Source organism: Bubalus bubalis, chromosome 20 (assembly GCF_019923935.1).
Source record: "Bubalus bubalis isolate 160015118507 breed Murrah chromosome 20, NDDB_SH_1, whole genome shotgun sequence".
Classification (NCBI taxonomy): domain Eukaryota; kingdom Metazoa; phylum Chordata; class Mammalia; order Artiodactyla; family Bovidae; genus Bubalus; species Bubalus bubalis.
Window position 1 is genome coordinate 31070140 of NC_059176.1, and position 26603 is coordinate 31096742.

The 26603-nt window shown below is 38.3% G+C and overlaps 1 pseudogene; it reads left to right on the forward strand.

Moving 5' to 3' along the window:
- The first annotated feature begins 1193 nt into the window (after window positions 1–1193).
- On the forward strand, window positions 1194–21050 carry LOC123465212 (annotated as a pseudogene).
- The last annotated feature ends 5553 nt before the right edge of the window (window positions 21051–26603 follow it).

Consider the following 26603-nt stretch of genomic DNA (forward strand, 5'->3'; position numbering starts at 1 on the left):
TCTAGTTGTGGCGAGCAGTGGCTACTCTCTAGTTATTGTGTGCAGCAACTACTCTCTAGTTGTGGTGTGCGGGCTTCTCGTTGCAGTGACTTCTTTTGTGAAGAACGGGCTTTAAATGCATGGGCTTCAATAGTTTCAGAGCATGGGCTCAGTAGCTGTGACTCGGTGGCATGTGAAATCTTCCTGAACCAGTGATCAAAACCATGTTCCTTGTTAGCAAGGCAGATTCTTAAACACTGGACCACCAGAGATGCCCTCTTATTTTCTTATATTTCATATACTTACACTTTGTAAACTTTCTGTAGAACACATTAAGATCATTCCTACTTGAATGTTTACAATGACTGTTTGTCCTTCCTATAATACTCTTCCTTCTGCTGCTGCTACTGCTAAGTCGCTTCAGTCGTGTCCCACTCTGTGCGACCCCATAGACGGCAGCCCACCAGGCTCCCCTGTCCCTGGGATTCTCCAGGCAAGAACACCGGAGTGGGTTGTCATTTCTTTCTCCAATGCATTAAAGTGAAAAGTGAAAGTGAAGTTGCTCAGTCATGTCTGACTCTTAGCAACCCCATGGACTGCAGCCTACCAGGCTCCTCAGTCCATGGGATTTTCCAGGCAAGAGTACTGGAGGGGGGTGCCATTGCCTTCTCCGACTCTTCCCTCTAGGTAGTTGCATTGATATTTGTAGCTCCATACAGTCTTCCCTCACAGCTCAGTTGGCAAAGAATCCACCTGCAATGCAGGAGACATAGGTTCGATCCCTGGGTTGGAAGATCCCCTGGAGAAGGGAAAGGCTACCCACTCCAGTATTCTGGTCTGGAGAATTTCATGAACTGTATAGTCCATGGGGTTGCAAAGTTGGATATGACTGAGCAACTTTCACTTTCATATAGCTCCTTATTTTTCAGGTCTCGGAGCCTTCAAAGTTCAGTCTATCTAAAGTGGTCTCCTTTTACCTAGGTACCATCCCTGTTCTATATTTTTCTTTGTAACTTTCACTCTGTAAAATATGTATCTCTGTATATATTGTGTTTTGTCTGTCCAGTAGAACATAAGCTCCATTAGGCAGGCATATTAACAGTCATGTGTGTTCTTGTTTCTCAGCAGATACAGCAGCTCCTTCTTCAAAACAGGCCCTCAGTAAATACTTGTGGGATAAATAAATGATTACTAGAATGGCTTTGCTTACTAGAATGGCTTCAGAAGATGTCCACATCATTGTCATTGAAATGAGGTAAGTTTGATCTTACCAAACCAAGGAGAAATATTAACACTATTTTTTTTTTTTTTTTGCAGTAGGAAAAGTAATGCTATAGGAGGAAAAAAAAATTAGTTACAGAATGTCCTGGGACATTCTTCCTCAGTACACAGCAGGCAAAGGAACAAGGCTATTCAGATTTGGAACTGAACTGAAAAAAGAATAATAGGATCAGAGACTATAGACTCTAGTAGAGGGACTATACAACCCATTTTACTCAGTCACAATTTACATCTATTGTCTCAACTTAATTATGAACCATGCTCCCTTTTCAGTCTCAAACAAATGTTCCTTGGATGAAAAATTACATGATCAACCTAAGTTTACGATGCTAAAGATTACCCATGGAGTTTCTACAAGCCAATGAAGTTTAAATGGCGATTCTTCGGTAGTTTTGTACCATGTTACTTGCTCCTCTGAAATGCAGAACATCTCAGAATGTTTTCCAAAGGCATAGGCCTCAAAGGGATCAACATGGACTTTTCTACCAGCTGCTTCAGTGACTATGCAATAAGCAATCATCCAGGGAACTCAGCCTGAGCTCCTGCGAAAGTATTTGGCAAAAAGGAATTAACACTGCTACTTCTGATGCAAGAACAGCAAGTACTTCCCTGAATCATCAAGTCAAACCAAAGATGGAAGGAGTCCCAGAATGCCAGCTGGGCTAGGTTCCTACTTTAGTAAGCTAAATACAAAAGCTCCATCAGGTCTCAAATGGCATTCATTTAACATTCAGGTAAAACGGGCCATGTGAAGAGTACACAACATGAACAAACCATATAACTATGTGGCAGCTATTTTATTGGATTTGCAGATATGGGTCTAATACTTTTTTATTCAATTTTCTGTCGACTTCTTCCAGCTCTGAGTTTAGAGAGAAATTTTTAACAAGTTTTCTCTGATAAACTCTGTTACAATTTTTGTCATTAGCAGAATTAGCATAGTAGTTAACACGCACAGGTACTTGCTTGGAAGTTTATGTAAGTTATATCAATTAATCTCTATACAAGCATAGTCCAGAGACACTGTTAATTCAACTCTAGATCAATGCAATAAGGCAAATATCAAAATAAAAGCAAATCACATGATTTTTTTTTGGTTTCCTAGTGCCTATGAGACTTATATGCACACTATACTATAGTCTATTGAGTGTCAAATGGCAGTATGTCTAAAAATGGAATGGATGTATGTGCTAAGTAACCTTAGTCATGTCTAACTCTTTGAGACACTATGGACTATAGCCATCCAGGCTCCTCTGTCCATGGGATTCTCCAGGCAAGAATACTGGAGTGGATTGACATTTCCTTCTCCAGGGGATCTTCCCAAACCAGAGACTGAACCTGCATCTCTTATGTCTCCTGCATTGGCAGGCAGATTCTTTACTACTTCACTACTTTATTGCTAAAAAATGCTAACCATAGTCTGAGCCTTCAGGGAGTCATAATCTTTGTGCTGGTAGAGGGCCTTGCTTCTATGCTTATAGCTGCTGAGTGAGCAGGGTAGTGGCTGCTGGACATTGGGGTGTCTGTGGCAAGTTCTTTCCTAATTTATTTTACTTTTAAAAGTTAATTTTTATTGGAGCAGAGTTGATTTACAATGTTGTATTAGTTTCTTCTGTATAGCAAAATGAATCAATTATACAGATACATGTATCCACTTTTTTTCAGATTTTTCAGATTCTATTCCCATGTTCTATTCCTGTTACAGAGTACTCTGTAATGACCTATATGGGAACAGAATCTGAAAAAAAGTGGATACATGGATCTGTGTAACTGATTCACTTTGCTGTACAGAAGAAACTAACAGTGTGCTATAGAGTAGGTTCTTATTAGTTATGTGTTTTATATATTGAAACTCCAGTACTTTGGCCACCTCATGCGAAGAGTTGACTCCTTGGAAAAGACTCTGATGCTGGGAGGGATTGGGGGCAGGAGGAGAAGGGGACGACAGAGGATGAGATGGCTGGGTGGCATCACTGACTCGATGGATGTGAGTCTGAGTGAACTCCGGGAGTTGGTGAGGGACAGAGAGGCGTGGCGTGCTGCGATTCATGGGGTTGCAAAGAGTCAGACATGACTGAGCGACTGATCTGATCTGATCTGAGTGTATATATGTCAATCCCAATCTCCCAGTTTATCCCTCCCTGCCACCGACAATTTCTTAAACTAAGAAAACAATGAAGTGTGCTATATCGATTTACCCTTCCTTTCGTGAACAATTTCTCTGTAGCACTCAGTGCCATTTGATAGCATTTTACTCACAGTAGAACTTCTTTCAAAATTGGAGTCAATCTCTCAAACCTTGCCTCTGCTTTATCGACTAAGTTAGTTTATTTACTATTCTAAATTGCTCACTATCATTCTAACAACTATCATAGTATCTTCACCAAAAGTAGATTCTCTCTCAAGTAATCACTTTCTTTCCTCATCCATAAGTAGCAACTCCTCATCTATTAAAGTTGTATTATGAGATTGCAGTTAATTCAGTCACATCTTCAGACTTCAGTTCTAACTCTCTTTCTCTTGCTATTTCCATCACATCTACAGTTACCTCCACTGAAGTCTTGAATCCTTCCAAGTCATTCATAAGGGTTTGAATCAACTTCTTCCAAACTCTTGTTAATGTTGATATTTTGACCTCTTCCTATGAATCATGAATGTTCTTAATATTATGCAAAAATCCTTTCCAGAAGGTCTTCAGTTTACTTTGCCCAGATCCATCAGAGGAATCAGTCTGTGACAATTATGGCCTTATAAAATGTATTTCTCAAATAGACTTGAAAGTCAAAATTAATCCTTGATCCACAAGCTGCAGTGTAAATGTTGTTAGTAGGCATAAAAAATATTGATTTCATTGTATATGTGCATCAACACTCTTGAGTGACCAGGAGCATTGTCAATGAGCAATAATACTTTGAAAGGAATCTTTCTTATGATCAGCAGTCTTCAACAGTAGCCTTAAAGAATTCAGTAAACCATGTTATAAACAGACATGCTGTTATCCAGGCTTTGTTGTTCCATTTACAGAGTGCAGGCATAGTAGACTTAGCATAATTCTTAAAGGGCCTAGAACCTGGGGAAAGGTAAGTAAGCTTTGGCTTCAACTTAAACTCACCAGCTCCATTAGCCCCTGACAAGTGATTCAGCTTATCCTTTGAACTTTTGAAGCAGGGATTGACTTCCCTCTAGTTATGAAAGTCCTTGATAGCATCTTCTCCCAGTAGAAGACTGTCTCATCTACATTGAAAACCTGTTGTTTCATGCCAAAGGCACATGAAAAAATACTCAACATCACTAATCCTCATGGAAATACAAACTAAAATCATACCCAGATGTTACCTAATGGCTAAAAGAATGGCCATTACCCAAAACAGCAAATAACAAGTATCGGTGAGGTTATGGAGAAAACAGAACACTTGGGCGCTATTAGTGGCAATGTAAATTGGTGCAGCCACTGTGGAAAACAATATGGAAATTCCTCAAGAAATTAAAAATAGAACTACCATATAATCCAGAAATTCCACTTCTGGGTATTTATCTAAAAAATAATGATAGTAGTAATTAGAAAAGATGTATGCACCCATATGCTCCACAAGGAATACTATTTACAACTGGCAAAATATGGAAGTAACTCAAGTGCCTATTGGCAAATAAATGGAAAAACAAAATGTGGTATACATAGACAACAAAATGTTAGGCATAAAAAAGAATGAAATCTTGCTACTTGCAACAACATGGATGGACCTAGAGGGTATTATGCTAGATGAAATAAGTCAAAGAAAGAAAGACAAATACTGTATGATTTCATTATATGTAGAATCCAAAAAGCAAAATAAATGAATAAACATAACAAAACAGAAACAGAGTAATAGGTACAGGGGACAAACAGGTGGTTGCCAGAGGAGAGGGGAGTACAAGGAGGAAGCAAATGGGTGATGGAGATTAACAGGCACAAGCTTCCTATTGCAAAATAAGTAAGTCACAGGTATGAAATGTACAGTATGTGTAATACAGTCAATAAACATGCAATATTTTTCTTTGGTGACATAGTGTAACTAGCCTTCTGTGGTGACCATTTTTAAATGTATAAAAATATCAAAATCGACTATTTTGTAACAGAAATCAATATAGTGTTGTAGGTCAACTGTATTTTAAAAACAAACAAACTCATAGTAAAAGAAATTATATTTATAGTTACCAGATGTAGGGGGTGGGAAAGGAGGAATTAGATAAAGACAGTCAAAGAAATCAAGATAAATAAATATTAGGTATATAGTGTACAACATGATAAATATAATTAACACTGTTGTATGTTATGTATGAAAGTTGTTAGGAGAGTAAATCCTAAGAATTCTCATCACAAAAATTTTTGTTTCTATTTCTTTAATTTTGTATCTATATGAGATGATCAATGTTCATTAAACATATTGCGGTTAAAAAATATTGTGGTAATCATTTCATGATATATCTAATTGAATTATGCTGTACACCTTAAACATATTTCATGCTGTATGTCAATCATATCTCAGTAAAACTGGAAGAAAAAAGTACTACATATGTAAAAGTAAATCTGTTGTTCAGTATGGCCACTTTCTTTTTTAATGAAGTATCGTTGAATTACAATGTGTTTGCTTCAGATGTATAGCAAAGTGATTGTTATACATATATATGAATATGTGTTATACATATATGTTAAACTATATGTTATATGTTATGCATATATATATATAGTATGGGGGTTCCTTACAAAACTAAAGATAGAGCTACAACATGATCTAGCACTGCTGGGTGTATGTGTGTGTGTGTATATATATATATATATATATATATATGTGAGAAAACGCAAATTTGAAAATATGCATGCATCCCCACGTTCATAGCAGCATCATTTACAATGCTCCCCCCCTTGAATTGCCTTTTGGTGACCATAAGTTTGCCTTCTATGTCTATGAGTTTGTTTCTATTTTGTGTATAGATTCATTTGTATTAGTTTTTAGATTCCACATATAAATGATGTTATATAGTACTTGTTTTTGACTTTTAGTAGTATGATATTCTCTAGGTCCATCCACATTGCCACAAATGGCAATATTTCATTCTTTTTATGACTGAGTAACATTTCATGTCTATACATACCACATCTTCTTTATCCATTCATCTGTTGGACACTCAGATGACTTTCATATCTTGCCCATTGTAAATAATGCTGCTATGAACATTGGGATGCATGCATCTTTTCAAATTAGTTTTTTCTTTTGTTATATATATATGTATGCTGCTGCTAAGTCGCTTCAGTCGTGTCCGACTCTGTGCGACCCCATAGATGGCAGCCCATCAGGCTCCCCCGTCCCTAGGATTCTCCAGGCAAGAACACTGGAGTGGGTTGCCATTTCCTTCTCCGATGCATGAAAGTGAAAAGTGAAAGTGAAGTCGCTCCGTCGTCTCTGACTCTTAGCGACCCCATGGACTGCAGCCCACCAGGCTCCTCCATCCATGGGATTTTCCAGGCAAGAGTACTGGAGTGGGGTGCCATTGCCTTCTCTGATATATATGTGTGTATATATATGTATATATATATACACACATATATGCTTCCTTTGCTGAAGATGAATTGACCATATATATACATACATACATATATGCTTCCTTTGCTGAAGATGAATTGACCATAGGTATGGGTTCTGACCAGACCTCATCTCCACATCCTCCTACCCATTTGTTCTTTAGAGCTTTAGTTTTGAAAAACCTTTCCTGCGAGTATTCGGGTTGCTCTCAGAGATAGCTGCTCTATAAGTAGTTACAATTTTGGAGTGCTCACACGAGGAAGTAAGCTCAGAATCTTCCCACTCTGCCATCTTGATCCTGTCTCCTGTTTCATCAGTGTTAGCACACAGTGCACACGGTTAGGAGGAGACTAGGGTAGGTCTTGAGCTGGAATTAGGGGGCATCTGAAGCTCTGTACTTCGGGAGTGGCTTTTCTATAAGCTTAAAAATGTTCTTTTAAAAAAGTAAATATGCACCTGGTTATGTACGTTCATAAAATTATGGTGGCTGAGACAGTGAATGTGAATATAATCATATTGCAGAATTTGTTAGAAGATTTGGTGAAGATCTCAGGTGACTTGAGCTTGAATAACTCATTATATATATATATACGTATATATACACATATACATAAAGAGAGAGAGACAGAGAGAAGGAGAAAATTACAAAATTCTCCTCAAGATAATCAAATATGACAAATGAAATGTTGAAGATAGGCCAAGCACAAGAGAATCTCAATAATAGTGTCTGAGTATAACCTTGGAATCATACATGTATGACCGTTGACTTACACCTCTCGTGTAATTAGGCACCAAATCCCATCCATGCTTTCTCAGTTTGCCTCTCCTCTTGAGTCTCACTGCCATCTCCTCTTCAAATTTCAGGTGGACTAAAGCCTTTGAGCTCAGTGGTTCACAACACTTGTGGCAGGATTGAATCGTTGATTCAGTGATGTGCCCACACAACAGTATTTTTAAAGCTCCCAAGGTAATTCCAGTGTGCATCTGGAGTTGAGAAACAATGTTTTAATTAAATTCTCTAGTCTCTCTTCTTAACCCTTCTTTAACAATACTGATATGTCTTTGTAGTGGGCAGATTTTTAAGTACAATTATTCTGTTTAAAACACTTCTATTAGCTTTCCATAGCCAGAAAAATTCCAGATTCCTTAGAATTGCATTTAAAGTCCTTCAAGCCTCTGAATATAATCAACATTTTTAGTTACATACGTCCTCATACACAGTCTTAAGTTCAATGAGACTAGAGCATTCATCATTGCTGAAACATGCCATTTATTTTCATGCCTAACCTGTACCATTGATTCTCACACTTTGGTGAGCATAAGTAGAGTATGGGAAAGAGCTTATGAAAAATGAACATTTCAAAGGAAAAAAGTTAAAGTGCACATTTCAACAAAACAGAAACAGTCTCATACATAGAAATAATTGGTGGTTGCCAGAGAGGAGGGGGAGCCTGGTGGGCTGCCGTCTATGGGGTCGCAGAGTCGGACATGACTGAAGTGACTTAGCAGCAGCAGAGAGAAGGGGTTCAGGGGAAGGGAGAAAATAGGCGAAGGAGATTGAGGCACACACTTCCAATCATAAGATAAATGTCACAAGGATACAATGTACAGCATAGGGAATAAAGTCAATAATATTGGCAATTTTGTGTGGCGACAGATGGTAACTGGATTTACTGTGGTGATTATTTGATAATGATAAAAATATTGAATCACTATGTTGTACACCTGAAACTAATATAATATTGTATGTCAAGAATAACTTAATAATCAAAAATGGCAAAAATTCAATGAAATAATATAAAACTGGGATACAACTTGGGACATCTGGTCTCATCCTGATTTAATAAAGTATTTGTGTTCTGTTTTTAAAAATTAAATAATGAAAAATACAAATGTACATTTCAAGTCAATGTACTGCATTATGACCCAAAATAGTCCAAAGGATCTTCCTGGTAGAGAACAACCGAATATTTGATATAACAGGTTTCTATACATCGCTGAAGTCACAGGAAGTAAGGAAAATGCTAAAGGCATCCCCTACAGCGGGGCAGTGTCTTTTTGCTGAATTTTATTCCGTGACCCCTATCTTGGTTCTCCGCTTTTCCTCATTAAGTTGTTCTCAACATCTGTGAGTCTGTTTCATTTTTGTTTCTGTTTCATTAGTTAGTTTTATATTTTAGATTCTACATATAAGTGATATCATATAGTATTTGTCTTTTCTGTCTGACTTATTTTACTTAACATAATATTCTCAAGTCTGTCCGTGTTGTTGCAAATGGCAAAATTTCATTCTTTGCCATGGCTGAGTGGAATTTCATTTTTTATATGTACCACATTTTCTTAATCCAATCATCTGTTGATGGACACTTGGGTTGCTTCCATGTCTTGCCTGTTGTAAATAGTGTTGCTATGAACACTGGAGAGAGCATATCTTTTTAAATTTGTGTCTTCATCTTTTCCAGATACATACCCAGAAGTAAAATTGCTGGATCACATGATAGTTCTATTCTTAGTATTTAAGAAGGCTTCATACTGTTTTCCATAGTAGATACACCAATTTGCATTCCCACCAACAGTGTAGAAGGGTTCCCTTTTCTCCATATCCTTGCCAATGTTTTTTTTGTGTTGTTTTTAATGATAGCCTCTCTCACAGGTGCAAGGTGCTATCTCATTGTGGTTTTAATTTGCATTTTTTCTGATGATAATGATGTTGAGCATCTTTTCCTGTGCCCATTGGCCATCTGCATGCCTTCTTTGGAAAAAAATGTCTATTCAGGTCTTCTTGCTATTTTTAATCAGTATTGTGTGGGTTTTTTTTTTATATTGAGTTATATGAGCTGTTTTTATGTTTTAGATATTAACACCTTATGGGCCATGTCATTTGCAAATATTTTCTCCCATTTAGTAGGTCATCTTTTTATCTTATTGATGGTTTCCTTAGCTGTGCAAAAGGTTTAAGTTTAATTAGTATCCATTTGTTTATTTTTGCTCTTATTTATTTTACCTTGAGATACTGATTTAAGAAAAATATTGCTACAATTTATATGAGTGTTCTGCCTATGTTCTCTTTTAGGTGTTTTTAATGATCTCAGGTCTTACATTTTTAATGATCTCAGGTCTTACATTACACTTACCTAGAGCCAGACATCCTGTTATGCAAAGTCAAGTGGGCCTTAGGAAGCATCACTATGAACAAACCTAGTGGAGGTGATGGAATTCCAGTTGAGCTATTTCAATCCTAAAAGATTATGCTGCACTCAATATGCCAGCAAATTTGGAAAACTCAGCAGTGGCCACAGGACTGGAAAAGGTCAGTTTTCATTCCAATCCCAAAGAAAGGCAATGCCAAAGAATGCTCAAACTACCGCACAATTGTACTCATCTCACATGCTAGAAAGTAATGCTCAAAATTCTCCAAGTCAGGCTTCAACTGTACATAAACCATGAACTTCCAGATGTATAAGCTGGATTTAGCAAAGGCAGAAGAACAAGAGATCAAAAGGGCAACGTCGTTGGATCATCAAAAATGCAAGAGGGTTCCAGAAAACATCTCTTTCTGCTTTATTGACTATGCCAAAGCCTTTGACTGTGTTGATCACAACAAACTGTGGAAAATTCTTCAAGAGATGGGAATACCAGACCACCGGACCTGCCTCTTGAGAAATCTGTATGCTGGTCAAGAAGCAACAATTAGAACTGGACATGGAACAACAGACTGGCTCCAAATAGTGAAAGAAATACATCAAGGCTGTATATTGTCACCCTGCTTATTTAACTTTTATGCAGAGTACATCATGAGAAATGCTGGACTGGATGAAGCATAAACTGAAATCAAGATTCCAGGAGAAATATCAGTAACCTCAGATATGCAGATGACACTACCCTTATGGCAGAAAGCAAAGAATGATTAAAGAGCCTCCTGATGAAAGTGAAAGAGGAGAGTGAAAAAATTGTCTTAAAGCTTGACATTCAGAAAACTAAGATCATGGCATCTTGTCCTATCACTTCATAGCAAATATATGGGGAAACAGTGGAAACAGTGAGAGACTTTATTATGGGGGGCTCCAAAACACTGCAGATGGTGACTGTAGCTGTGAAATTAAAAGATGCTTGCTCCTTGGAAGAAAGGTTATGACAAACCTAGACAGCTTATTGAAAAGCAGAGACACTACTTTGCCAACAAAGGTCTGTCTAGTCAAAGCTGTGGTTTTTCCAGTAGTCATGTTTGGATATGAGAGTTGGACTATAAAGAAAGCTGAGCACTGAAGAATTGATGCTTTTGAACTGTGGTGTTGGAGAAGACTCTTGAGAGTCCCTTGGACAGCAAGGAGATCCAACCAGCCCATCCTAAAAGAAATTGGTACTGAATATTCATTGGAAGGACTGATGCCGAAGCTGAAACTCGAATATTTTGACCACCTGATACAAAGAACTGACTCATTTGAAAAGACCCTGATGCTGGGAAAGATTGAAAGTGGGAGGAGAAGGGGACAACAGAGGATGAGATGGCTGGATGGCATCACTGACTCAGTGGACATGAGTTTGAGTAAACTCTGGGAGTAGATGATGGACAGGGAGGCCTTGTGTGCTGCAGTCTGTGGGGTCGCAAAGAGTCTGACACAACTGCACGACTGACGTGAACTGAACTGAATGATGTCAGGTCTTAGAATTAGATGTTTAGTACTCCAGACCTCACTCAAAGTTGGCAGCCTTTTGTGTCATCCAGTATATAGACCAGAGGATCATTCCAATATATATAGAGAGAATTTATTGCCTGCAGAACCAAAGAACCAAAGTAGGTGATTTAATTTTTGTTAAGGGGAACAAGATTAAGGATTTTTTCTTCTTGGAGGGGAGCTGTGGCTTTCTCCTGGCTACTGTTTACCTGAAATCTTCACTGGCATAGTCCCTGAGTCTTCTTGGTGTTTATATCTCACCCTCTGGAACATAAGTGTCGCACCAAAGTCTCTTGTTATTAGCCATCTCTTGTTTGTCTGGACCAGTCAGCATGATGTGTTGACATAATTTTTCAACCTGATGTTCTGTGAGATGTCAATGCAGTCCAGATATTTTTTGGCAATATGATGTCAGTGGGTTAGAGAACTAATATAGCACTGAGTCAATACTGTAAATTAATATTTTTGTCCATAACATGTGAATGCAAACTGTATATGATTTTCTTTGCAAATTAGAAGAGCAAAAGATGCATTTACTAAATTTTTAACCACATACCGTATGTCTGAGGCATTGTTCATCTGTTCTGACAATGATACCAACTCCAGCACAGTATCTGAAATCATCTGCAGTCATTCTCCAGCACCCATCCAGTCACCATAAGACCAACCTGACTAACTAAATAGGTACTGATAGGGGCAACCACACCTGCATCCCTTAGGTCTTTAAATATTAATCTCCACCATCTCTCATAGAGTATTATATAATTTTTAATTTACTATCTTGATGGGGAGGACTGGAGGGCATGGAATGTTTCAGAGGTTTTCACTTGGACTTCTCTGCTTCTACAGCACTTGCCCCAAAGGCCAAAGAACAAATACGGTGATTACTCCAACTGCAAGTATATCAATTCAAATTATACATTCAGACATTCAGAAAATGAGTACTGGATGGATCCACAATCATAGTGGAGACACTCTGCTGCTACTGCTAAGTCACTTCAGTTGTGTCCGACTCTGTATGACCCCATAGACGGCGGCCACCAGGCTCCCCCATCTCTGGGATTCTCCAGGCAAGAACACTGGAGTGGGTTGCCATTTCCTTCTCCGATGCATGAAAGTGAAAAGTGAAAGTGAAGTCGCTCAGTCATGTCCGACCCTCAGCGACCCCATGGACTGCAGCCTACCAGGCTCCTCCATCCATGGGATTTTCTAGGCAAGAGTACTGGAGTGGGGTGCCATTGCCTTCTGAGGTGGCCTCTAAGCCAGGATTCCATTTATTACATACTTCCCTTAAGTCTCCATTCTAAAAGGGGAATGTTGATGAAAACTTAAATTTCCACATACAGATGTCAACACAAACTCTGGGTCTAATATTCCTCAAAATTAGAAGAGGTCTGCTTGTCCCCCTTTCTCTGTACAGTCATTTATGCACATTGCTAGAATTCCTTCCTCAGTGGAAGACAACAGAATCTAGTTTCTACAATGTATCAGCCACAATATGAAACATATTTTTTTTTTTATTTTTTTTTTGAGGGAGAAACATTTTTAAAATAGTAGATTTTTTTTTTGCAATTTTAATGCCTGTTTTATTAGAGATATTTGTGACTGTATCTTTTTATTGAGTTATAGTTAACATACAATATGTTAGTTCCAGGTGTCCAACTTAGTGATTCAAATACTTTTAGACATAATGCAGTGAATACCTCAATAAGACCAGTTACCATCCATCACCATACAAAGTTCTTACAATATTATTGACTGTATTCCCTCTACATGAACTGCATCACTGAGACTTATTTTATAGCTAAAGGTTGGTGTCTCTTAATCTCCATCTATTTAAGTAGGTATTTTTTAAATGGTCAAGAGTGAATGACGAAACTAGTCAATAGAAAAGTGTTAATCGCTCAATTGTGTCCAACTTTTTGCAACCCCATGGACTGTAGCCTGCCAGGCTCCTCTGTCTGTGGAATGCTTTAGGCAAGGATACTGGACTGAGTAGCCATTTTCTTCTCCAAGGAATCTTGCCAACCTATAGATTGAACCTGGATCTCCTGCATTGTAGGTGGATTCTTTACCATCTGAGCCACCAGGGAAGCCCAGTCAATAGAACCAAAGTACAAAGTGAATCAAACACTGGAATCAGTAAACAATGATTTTGAAGCAGCTATTGTTAATCAGTTCAAGAATTTAAAGGAAAATTTGGTTATAAGTGAATGGATGGAGAATCTCAGCTGAAAAATAGAAACTATGAGAAATGAGAATTCCAAAACTGAACAGTACAGTCTGAAATTAAAAATCCCCTGTATGGAGTCAAAGAATGTAGGTGGCAAAAGAGAGTTTTACTGAACTTTAAGACAAAGCAATAGTAATTATTTCCATCTTAATTGGTGCTTGTGTCCTAAAAGATATTTTTTCTCTGTCATGTAAGCTTTGAAGCCAACAGAGTATTGAAAAAAACACAGAAGCAGTTATTTTACACATGCCTACATAAACACACACACATACAAACATACACTCAAAGAGTAAAAATATATGTTTTATTATTAAAATTAAAACTTAGGCCTGTTTAGTTCATTCATTTCTGTTATTTTATCTAAATAAGAGTATCTTAGGATATATATATATATATATAGCTATAGTTATGGCTGATACACATTGTTGTATGGCAGGAACTAACACAACATTATAAAGCAATTATCCCCCAGTTTTAAATAAAAGAACATCTTATAATGTAAAAAATGTTTTTTCAATGTATTAATAGGCAAAATGCACACAAAAATGCAGAAAATGCAGATAAGTAAAAATAAGAAAATATGTATCACCAAGAGACCGTGACAATTAGCATATTACATTTTAATAGACTTATTTCCATTATTTCTATTTTTGCCTAAGCAAATATAAACATATTATTTTTTACTAAACTAGATCTTTATGTAAATAATGTTATTGGCTGCTTTTTCTTTCTTTCATTTTTTTTTTATTGACTGTGACAAGCAGGATGCTAGTGCTCTGACCAGGGATCTAACCCATGCCCTCTTTCATTAGGAGTGCAGAGTCTTAACCACTGGACCACCAGGGAAGTCCCAACTGCTTTTTCATTTAACATTTTTTTCATGATCATTTTCCTATTTCATTAAGCATTCTTTTAAAATATAATTTTAATTGCTTTTGTATCTGTATCATAAATTACAAATCTGTTCCTCTATGGTTGAACAATGAGTTGATTTAATTTTTTAATATTGCAAATATCATTGTAGTAGATTTCATTGCACACAAATGTGCCTGAATTCCTTCTTATTTAGAAAACCTAGAATTGAAATTATTTATGTAACTGTACTAGTTTGCTAGACTACTACAACAAAATAACACAAATTGGGTTTCTTAAACAGCAGTATTATCTCACAGTTTGGGAGGCCAGAAGTCTGATATCAAAGAGTCAGCAGGACTGATCCTTTTGAGGGCCACAAGAGAAGGATCTCTTCTGGGTCTCTTGCCTTGGATTATTAATAGATGGCCATATCCTCCCTGTGTCTTCAGATTGTCTTCTCCCTGTAAGTGTCTGTGTCCAAGTTTCTTCTTCTTATAAAGACATCAGTCATATTGGATTAGGGCACACCTTAATTACCTCATATTAATTCAACCCTCTTTTAAAATCTTACCTCCAAATACAGTCGCATTCTGAGGTACTAAAAGTTAGAACATCAACTTCTGAATTTTTTGAGAATATACAACTTACTCTGTAACAAATGGCACTGAACACTTTTAAAGATATGAATATTTTTAATCAAACAGGCCACAATAAATTGCGTTTCTATCCAGACTCAGGATAATCTTTTCCAAGAGCATATGGAGGACTTATATACAGCAAAAGTTACTCCTATAGTATTTTCCTCCAAAGGTATACATGGAAAGTAATTCCATTTGAAATTGGAGAAGATATCTGTATCAGGCAGCATCTCAATGTTTGAAGCATATTGAGAATTAATTTATCATACATGTAATTTAGTAAGAGCTCCTGCAGAAATACCACCTGGATTATTTCTCTATTCTGAGGGACATGGATTTTAATCACATTATCTAAAAGTTTAATATTAGTTTGTCTTATATTACATATGTATACAATATACTTTATCACTACATTACAGTTTTTTTACAGATGAGACATTTTAGATGAACTTCAAATGTTTCTTCTGCCATATTTTGAAATGCTACTTGCAATCAGGCAATAAACTGAAAGGCAACTAAAGAAGTCCAACACAGCTGCTGGAATAATCTTACATAAATGTTGTTTGGATAACATCATTCCCTCTCTTAAAAAACTACAGGGGCTTTCAACTTCTTTTTGTTCCAAATATGAACTTCTAAATATTTGCTACAAGGTTTGGAAAAATTCAAAACCACCTACCAAGACAAGAGTTTTCTTTGTCTGATGATTCACAATCAGTTTCTATTCTATCAAACAACAGCTACTTAACTTCCAGGGCATGTGTATCTCATTCTCATGGTTGACTTTCAGCTCAGCTATTGTTACCAACCAAAATTTCTTTTCCATAAGCTCACAATCTTTCTTTCCATTAAAAAATTTTTTTTATAAAATTTGTCTACACCACAATGTCTTTTTTCTAAAAGAGCAAAAACAGCAAAACAAACAAGCAAAATGTTTCATCAAGGTACTCCAGGGAGCTTCAATGGTGGCCCAGTGGTAAACAGTTACCTGCCGATGCAGGAGATACGGATTCCATCCCTGGTTTGGGAAGATCCCACATGCCATAGGGCAACTAATTTTATGTGCCACAACTACTGAGCCTGTGCTTCAGAGCCCAGGAGCCACAACTAATGAGCCCTCCTGCCACAACTACTGAAGTCTATGCACCCTAGAGATGTGCTCCGCAAAAAGAGAAGCCATGATAAGAAGAAGCCCACTGACAGCAATAAAGAGTAGGCCCTGCTCCCACAACTGGAGAAAACCTGTGCAGCAGCGAAGATCCAGCAGAGCCAAACTAAACAAACAAATAAAACACTTTTAAAAATTAAAAGCAAAAAAGATAGTCCCAACAAATCCTAGCACTGTTCAGTTCAGTTTCAGTTCAGTCATTCAGTCGTGTTTGAATCTTTGAGACCTCATGGACTGCAGCACACAAGGCTTCCCTGTCTATCACCAACTGCTGGAATTTACTCAAACTCATGTCCAATGAGTCGGGGATGCCATCCAACCATCTCATCCTCTGTCATCCCCTTCTCCTCCCACCTTCTATCTTTCCCAGTATCAGGGTCTTTTAAAATGGGTCAGTTCTTCACATCAGGTGGCCAAAATATTGGAGTTTCAGCTTCAGCATCGGTCCTTCCAATGAATATTCAGGACTGATTTCCTTTACGAAGGACTGGTTGGATCTCCTTGCAGTCCAAGGGACTCTCAAGAGTCTTCCACAACACCACAGTTCAAAAGCATCAATTCTTCAGCACTCAGCTTTCTTTATAGTCCAACTCTCACATCCATACACAACTACTGGAAAAACCATAGCTTGGACTAGATAGACCTTTGTTGGCAAAGTAATGTCTCTGCTTTTTAGTATACTGTTTAGGTTGGTCATAACTTTTCTTCCAAGGAGCAAGCGTTTTTTAATTTCATGGCTGCAGTTACCATCTGCAGTGATTTTGGAGCCCCAAAATATAAAGTCTGTCACTGTTTCCCCATATATTTGCTGAGAAGTGATGGGACCAGATGCCATGATCTTAGTTTCCTAAATGTTGAGTTTTAAGCCAATTTTCTCACTCTCCTCTTTCACTTTCATTAGGAGGCTATTTAGTCCTTCTTTGCATTCTGCCAGATAAGGGTGGTGTCATCTGCATATCTGAGGTTATTGACATTTCTCCCGGCAATCTTGATTCCAGCTTGTGCTTCATCCAGTCCAGCATTTCTCATGATGTACTCTGCATATAGTTCTGTTAGGTACATTTAAAGGCCAGCAAGTAGAAGCACTTGCCCAAGTATCATTTGTCTTTTCAAAATGGTAATCCTTATTAAAGTCAATATGCTGCATAGCTTGCTTTTATAAATTGGTGAAGCATTTTCTAGTTTTCAAACTGTTTTATATAACTGAAATTATTATGGCATACCCACCAAATGTAGTTCAAGATTTCTACATTTTTAATGACAAAATATTGCATGTTATTCTCAAACACTGTGGCTGGAGGATAAATTTGTGTAACATTTTTGAGAGAAAGTATATATTGAACAAATAATTATAAATTTATACTTCAGTGAAACAGGGGGTTCCATTGGATATGGTAGATATACAATACAGTCATATATGTTTAAGATATTAGTAGCACCATTATCTGGAGAAGGCGATGGCACCCCACTCCAGTACTCTTGCTGGAAAATCCCATAGGTGGAGGAGCCTGGTAGGCTGCAGTCCATGGGGTTGCAAAGAGTCGGACATGACTGAGCGACTTCCCTTTCACTTTTCACTTTTCACTTTCCTGAATTGGAGAAGGAAATGGCAACCCACTCCAGTGTTCTTGCCTGGAGAATCCCAGGGATGGGGGAGCCTGGTGGGCTGCCGTCTATGGGGTCACAGAGTTGTACACGACTGAGGTGACTTAGCAGCAGCAGCAGCAGCAGCACCATTATCTAATGGAAAAGGCTATTTGACAGAAAATTGATGGAACATTATGCAGCTTTACAATAAATGAGCAATTTAGAATGAAGTAGCTCTATACAGAAATAAAGTTATTGGAGAAGGAAATGGCAAACCACTCCAGTATTCTTGCCTGGAGAATCCCAGGGACAGAGGAGCCTAGTGGGCTGCCGTCTATGGGGTCGCACAGAGTTGGGCACGACTGAAGTGACTTAGCAGCAGCAGCAGCAGCAGATATAGGGAAGTGAGTAAAAGTCACAGCAAAACTATACATAATGTATGATACTATATGTTTAAAATAATGCTAGAAGTGCTTGTATCTGGTATTATGGTACTTTGAACTTCCCCTTTTCAAATGATCTGAGCATCTATTTATTTTATTTTATTTATGTATTTTCACTGTTCTGGGTCTTCATAGAGGCATGTAGGCTCTTTTTTGTGGCTTGAGGGCTTCTCTACTTGAGACATTTGGGCCTCAATAGTTGTAGCACATGGCTTTAGTTGCCTCCTGGAATGTGGGATCTTCGTTCCCCAACCAGGGATTGAACCCACACCCCCTGTATTAGAAGGCAGATTCTTTACCACTGAGCCACTAGAGAAGTCCCTTGAGCATCTGTTAAGTATAAAATATAGAAACAGGTCCCTTCATGAATTACAGCCTTGTCGTGGCAAAGAGACTTGTATTAACTCAATGACTCTATGAGCCATACTGAGCAGGGCTATCCAAGAGAGACAGGTCATAGTTAAGAATTCTGACAAAACGTAGTCCACTGGAGGAGGAAATGGCAACCCACTCCAGTATTCTTGCCTAGAGAACCCCGTGGACAGTATGAAAAGTCAAAAAGATAACAGAAGATGAGCCCCTCAGGTTGGAAGGTGTCCAACATGCTACTGTAGGAAAGTAGAGGAAAATTACCAACATCTATTGATCATTGAAAAAGCAAGAGAATTACAAAAAAAACATCTAATTCTGCTTTATTGACTATGCCAAAGCCTCTGACTGTGTGGATCACAACAAACTGTGGAACATTCTTCAAGAGATGGGACTAGCAGACCACCTGACCTGCCTCTGAGAAATCTGTATGCAGGTCAGGAAGCAACAGTTAGAACTGGACATGGAACAATACACTGGTTCCAAATTGGGAAAGGAGTACGTCAAGGCTGTATATTGTCACCCTGCTTACTTAACTTATATGCAGAGTACATCATGAGAAACGCTGAGCTCGATGAAGCACAAGCTGGAATCAAGATTGCCAGGAGAAATATCAATAACCTGAGATAGGCAGATGACACCACCCTTATGGCCGAAAGCAAAGAAGGACTAAAGAGCCTCCTGATGAAAGTGAAAGAGGAGAGTGAAAAAGTTGGCTTAAAGCTCAACATTCAGAAAACAAAGATCATGGTATCTGGTCCCATCACTTCACAGCAAATATATGGGGAAACAATAGAAACAGTGAGAGACTTTATATTTTGGGGCTCCAAAATCACTGCAGATGGTGACTGCAGCCATGAAAGTAAAAGATGCTTGCTCCTTGGAAGAAATGTTATGACCAAGCTAGACAATATATTAAAGAGCAGAGACATTACTTTGCCAACAAAGGTCGGTCTAGTCAAGCCTATGGTTTTTCCAGTAGTCATGTATGGATGTGAGAGTTGGACTATAAAAAAAGCTGAGCACTGAAGAATTGATGCTTTTGAACTGTGGTGTTGGAGAAGAATCTTGAGAGTCCCTTGGACTGCAAGGAGATCCAACCAGTCCATCCTAAAGGAAATCAGTCCTGAATATTCATTGGAAGGACTGATGCTGAAGCTGAAACTCCAATATTTTGACCACCTCATGCGAAGAACTGACTCATTTGAAAAGACCCTGATGCTGGGAAAGATTGAAAGCGGGAGGAGAAGGGGACAACAAGGGATGAGATTGTTGGATGGCATCATCAACTCAATGGACATGAGTTTGAGTAAACTCTGGGAGTTGGTGAAGGACAGGGAAGCCTGTTGTGCTCAGTCCATGGGGTCGCAAAGAGTCAGACATGACTGAGTGACTGAACTGAATTGAACTGAACTAATAGCTCCAGAAAGAAAGAAGAGACTGGGCTAAAATAGAAATGATGCTTAGTTGTTGGTGTGTCTGGTGGTGAAAGTAAATTTCAGTGGTATAAAGAACAATATTGTATAGGAACCTGGAATGTTAGGTCATGAATCAAGGTAAGTTGGACATGGTCAAGCAGGAGATGGCAAGAGTGAACATCAGTATCTTAGGAATCAGTGAACTAAAATGTATGGAAATGGACTGATTTAATTCAGATAACCATTATATCTACTACTGTGGGCAAGAATCCCTTAGAAGAAATGGAGTAGCCCTCGTAATCAACAAAAGAGTCCAAAATTCAGTACTTGGGTGCAGTCTCAAAAATGACAGAATGATCTCAATTTGTTTCCAAAGCAAACCATTCATTATCACAGTAATCCAATTATATGTCCCAACCACCGATGCCAAAGAAGCAGGAGTTCACTGGTTGTATGACCACCTAGCACACCTTCTGGAATTAACACCAAAAAAGGTATTTTTATCATAGGGGTTTGGAATGCAAAAGTAGGAAGTCAAGAGAAAATCAAAATAACAGTCAAGGTTGGTCTTGAAATACAAAATGTAGCAGGGCAAATAGTAACAGTTCCATCAAGAGAAACTGCTGGTCATAGCAAACACCCTTTTCTAACAACGTAGAGAGAGTTCTACACATGGACATCACCAAATGGTCAATACTGAAATCAGATTAATTATGTTCTTTGCAAGATGAATAAACTCCATACAGTCAGCAAAAATAAGACCTAGCTGACTATGGCTCAGATATGAGCTCCTTATTGCAAAACACAGGCTTAAACTTAAGAAAATAGGGAAAAACCTCTAGGCCATTCATATATGACCTAAATCATGTCCCTTATGATTATACAGTGGAGTTGACAAATAGATTCAAGACATTAGGTCTGGTAGACTGAGTGCCTGAAGAACTGTGGACAGAAGTTCATAACATTGTATAGGAGGTGCTGACCAAAACCATCCCAAAGTAAAAGAAATGCAAGAAAACAAAATATTTGTCTGAAGAGGCTTTACAAATAGCTGAGGAAAGAAGAGAAGTGAAAGGCAAAGGAAAAATGGGACGATATACTCAACTGAATGCAGAGTTCTCTCCAGCAAGGGGAGATAAGAAGGCCTTCTTAAATGAACAATGCAAAGAAATAGAGGAAAACAATAGAATGGGAAAGACTAGAGATCTCTTCAAGAAAATGGAAGATATCAAGGGAATATTTCATGCAAGAATGAGCATGATAAAGGACAGAAACAGTCAGGACCTAACAGAAGCAGAGGAGGTAAAGAAGAGGTAGCAAGAATACACAGAAGAACTGTACCAAAAAGATATTAATGACCAGGATAACCACAATGTTGTGATTACTCACCTAGAGCCAAACTTCATGGAGTGTGAAATCAAGTGGGCCTAAGGAAACATTACTACAAACAAAGCTAGTGGAGGTGATGGAATTCCAGCTGAGCTATTTCAAACCCTAACAGATAATGCTGTGAAAGTGCTGCACTGAATATGTCAGCAAATTTGGAAAACTCAGCAGTGGCCACAAGATTGGAAAAGGTCGTTTTTCATTCCAATCCCAAAGTAGGGCAGTGCCAAAAATGTTTAAACTACTGAACAATTGCTCTCATTGCACATGCTAACAAGGTAATGTTCATAATCCCTCAAGCTAGGCTTCAGCAGTACATGAACCAAGAACTTCCAGGTATACTACCTAGGTGTCTAAGAGGCAGAGGAACAAGATATCAAATTGCCAACATTCACTGAATCATGGAGAAAGCAAGGGAATTCTAGAAAAATATCTGCTTCATTTACTACACTATAGCCTTTGACTGCATGGATCACAACAAACTGGAGAATTCTTTTCTTTTCCCCGCTATGTTTTTATTTTATTTTATTAGATTAATTAATTATTTTTTAATTGGAGGATATTTACTTTACAATATTGTGATAGTTTTTGCCATACATCGACATGAATCAGCCATGGGTACATATGTGTCTCCCCATCCTGAACCCCCTCCCACGTCTCTCCCCACCCCATTCCTTTGGGTTGTCCCAGAGCACCAGCTTTGGGTGCCCTGCTTCATGCATTAACTTGCACTGGTCATCTATTTTACATATGGTAATATACATATTTCAATGGTATTCTTTCATATCATCCCACCCTCGCCTTCTCCCACAGAGTCCAAAAGTCTGTTCTTTACATCTGTGTCTCTTTTGCTTCTTTATATATAGGATCATCTTTACCCTCTTTCTAAATTCCATATATATGTACGTTAATATACTGTATTGGTGTCTCTCTTTCTCTTACTTCACTCTGTATAATAGGCTCCCAAACTGGAGAATTCTTAAAGAGATGGGAGTACCAGACCACCTTACCTGTCTCCTGAGAAACCTGTATGCGGGCCAAGAAGCAATAGTTAAAATTGGACATGGAACAATGGACTGCTTCAAAATAAGGAAAGGAGTACATCAAGGCTATATATTGCCACCTGCTTATTTAACTTCTATGTAGACTTCATTATGTGCAGTGTAGGACTGGATGAATCACAGGCTAGAATCAAGATTGCCAGAAGAAATATCAACAACCTCAGATATGCAGATGATACCACTCTAATGGCAGAAATTGAGGAAGAACTAAAGAGCTTCTTGATAAGGGTGAAAAAGGAGAGTGAAAAAGTTAGCTCTAAACTCAACATTAAAAAACCTAAGATCATGGTGTCCTGGCCCATCATTTCATGGCAAATAGAAGGGGTATAAAGTGGAAGCAGTGACAGATTTTCTTTTCTTGGAATCCTAAATCACTGCAGCCAAGAAATTAAAAGATGCTTGCTCCTTCAAAGGAAAGCTATGACAAATCTAAACAGCGTATTGAAAAGCAGAGATATCACTTCCCAACAAAGGTCCACATAGTCAAAGCTATGGTTTTTTCCAGTAGTTATGTACAGATGTGAGAGTTGGACCATAAAGAAGGCTGAGCACTGAAGAATTTATGCTTTTGGATTGTGGTGTTGGAGAAGACTTTTGAGAGTCCCTTGGACAGCATGGAGATCAAACTAGTCAATCCTGACAGAAATCAACCCTAAATATTCATTGGAAGGACTGATGCTGAAGCCCTAATAATTTGGCCACCTGTTGCAAAGAGCTGACTCATGGAAAAGACCCTAATGCTGGGAAAGATTGAAGACAAAAGGAGAAAGAGGCAGTAGAAAAGATGTTTAGACAGCATCATGGACTCAATGGACATGAATTTGAGTAAACTCTGGGAGATAATGGAGGACAGAGGAGAGTGGCATGCCACAGTCCAGGGGGTTGCAAAGAGTCAGACATGACTTAGTGACTGAACAACAACACAGAGACAGGTTTGCTCTGCTGCTCTCAAGAGAACTGGGCCAATGGGAGCTGGAGGAGGGGAAGTTGAACTGGAAGAAGGTCAGGATGGGAGGTGAGTAGAGAAGATCGAAGATTAAAAAGTGGAGGAAGAATGAGAATAGGGGGAAGAGAAGGCGAAGAGGAAGAGAACAACAATAAAAATAAGACCAAGAAAAATTAAAACCAAAAAGAGGAAAGGACAGGAGATAAATTGTCCAAGCATAAGAAGCTGCATATAAATTGTCCAAGCATAAGAAGCCACATTTGGCAGAATGTGTCCTGCTCACGTTTAGCCCCTCATTGTGTCATTTTTTCTATTAAGATGCTACTGTGGACTTCCTTGGTGGTGCAGTGGATGGGAATCTGCCTGCCAATGTTGATTGGGGACTCAGATTTAATTCTTGGTCCAGGAAGACTCCACATGCCGTGGAGGAACTAAGCCCATGTGCCACAACTACTGAGCCCACATGCTTTAACTACTGAAGCCCATGCACCTCGAGCCTGTGCTCCACACCAAAGAGTAGCCACTACTCACCACAACTGGAGAAAACACACATGCAGCAGTGAAGACCCAGTGCAGCCAAAGAATTACAAAAACAGAAATTAAAATTCTCCCAGACTTTCAATAAAGACAATTAACAAGCGTAACATACTTAATTTTCATTAAAAGTTTTAAAGTATATACAGACACACACACACATATATATACAGGCTTTCCAGTTGGTGCTAGTGGTAAAGAACCCACCTGCCAATGCAAGAGACATAAGAGATGCACGTTTGATCCCTGAGTCAGGAAGATCCCTTGGAAAGGGAAATGGAAATCCACTTCAGTACGCTTGCCTGGAAAATCCATGAACAGAGGAGCCTGGTGGGCTACAGTCCATAGAATCTTAAAGAGTTGGACACAACTGAAATGACAGCATGCACGCATGCACGCATGTATCTATATAATCTTATAGATATATGAATATAAGAATTCAAAACTTTACATATAATATTATGTTCTATGATATTATAATAAACATTATTCACTCTACCATGGAGTGCAATTATATTCATGGAAATATATTTAGATAACTAAATTTCTGCTGCTTGAAATAGAATATCCCAAACACCTGAGTCAATTATTTTTTCCCTACCTTTCCATCTCAAAATCATACTGTAGTTTATTTTGCTGCATACTTAGAACATTACTTCTTGCAGAATATTTTTCTTTCCTGAAATTTCCTGGAGGCTCAAATTAATTTTCTTTATTTTTTATATATCAAAAGAAACATGTATTTATTACTAAAATTATCCAGAGCTTTGTGCTTATACTATTTAATACAGTGCATTTTTTTGAAGATATTTCTTTCACATTAATCTGACTTAAAGCTTAGTTTGATTGTTTTATAGGTTTCAGTTCAGTTTAGTCACTCAGTCGTGTCCAACTCTTTGTGACCCCATGAACCGCAGCACACCAGGCCTCCCTGTCCATCACCAACTCCCAGAGTTTACCCAAACTCATGTCCATTGAGTCGGTGATGCCATCCAACCATCTCATCCTCTGTTGTCCCTTTTTCCTCCTGCCTTCAATCTTTCCCAGCATCGGGGTTTTTTCAAATGAGTCAGCTCTTCACATCAGGTAGCCAAAGTATTGGAGTTTCAGCTTCAACATCATTCCTTCCAATGAACACCCAGGACTGATCTCCTTTAGGATGGACTGGTTGGATCTCCTTGCAGTCCAATGGACTCTCAAGAGTCTTCTCCCACACCACAGTTCAAAAGCATCAACTCTTCTGCACTCAGCTTTCTTTATAGTCCAACTCTCACATACATACATGACTACTGGAAAAACCATAGTCTTGACTAGATGGACCTTTGTTGACAAAGTAATGTCTCTGCTTCTTAATATACTGTCTAGGTTGGTCATAACTTTCCTTCCAAGGAGTAAGCGTCTTTTAGTTTCATGGCTGCAATAGGTTTAATACATGGTTATCAGACTATTATTTATTTTTGTTGCATTCTTGGGATAATCCTACTATTTTTTGCATCTTTAATCTTTATTTTTCTTGAATTATTTTTTATTTGTGTATTTGTTTTGCTGCAGTAAATCCTCTAGTTATTCCCAAACATAAAGCATTGCACTAAGGTCAATATTTATTGGAAAATATTTTTATTTTGACATTGGTTAGTAGTTTGGCTTTCTTTACTATATTCCTTTGTTGTTGATGTTTAGTCGCTAAGTCACATCTGACTTTTGGTGACCCCATGGGCTGCAGCCTATCAGGCTCCTCTGTCCATGGAATTTTCCAGGTAAGAATACTGGAGTGGGTTGCCATTTCCTTCCCCAGGGGATCTTCTCAAACTAGGGATCGAATCCACATCTCCAGCATTGGCAGGCAAATTCTTTACCACTCTGCCACCAGGGAAGCCCACCATATTCCTTAGCAAAGAAGAAAAACATGGAAGTTCTGAAACCGATAAACAGTTGCAGGATATGCGTTGTTTTAGAGATAAATTGTAAGCAACTAAACCCCTGTGGCAGGCAAAATCATGGCATCCCAAAGATGTCAGTGCCCTAATCCCTATAACCTATAAATTTATTAAATTACATCAGTTCTGACATCAGAAGAGATATAGAAAAATTCAGACTGTAAGGACTAAATGAAGATGGAAAAGCAATGTGATGAAAATGTGGGTGGACTTAAAGAGAGGCTCCCAGTTGACAAACAGCAGAAAGGCAAAACCTTGGCCCTACATCCATGAAGAAGTGAATTTTGCTGACAACCTAAATGAGCTTGAAAGTGGATTCTTTCACAGAGCTTCCAGATAAGAGCCCAGAACTACTGCTGCTTTGATTTTGACCTTTTGAGACCTAAAGCAAAGAATATTATTGAGCCTACACAGACTTCTGACCTATATAACTGTGAAATAAGAATGTATATTGTTTTAAACTGCTAATAATAATGTGGTAATTTGTTACGGCAGCAGTCTAGAACTAATTCTTTGGCAACTTCAAGGCTC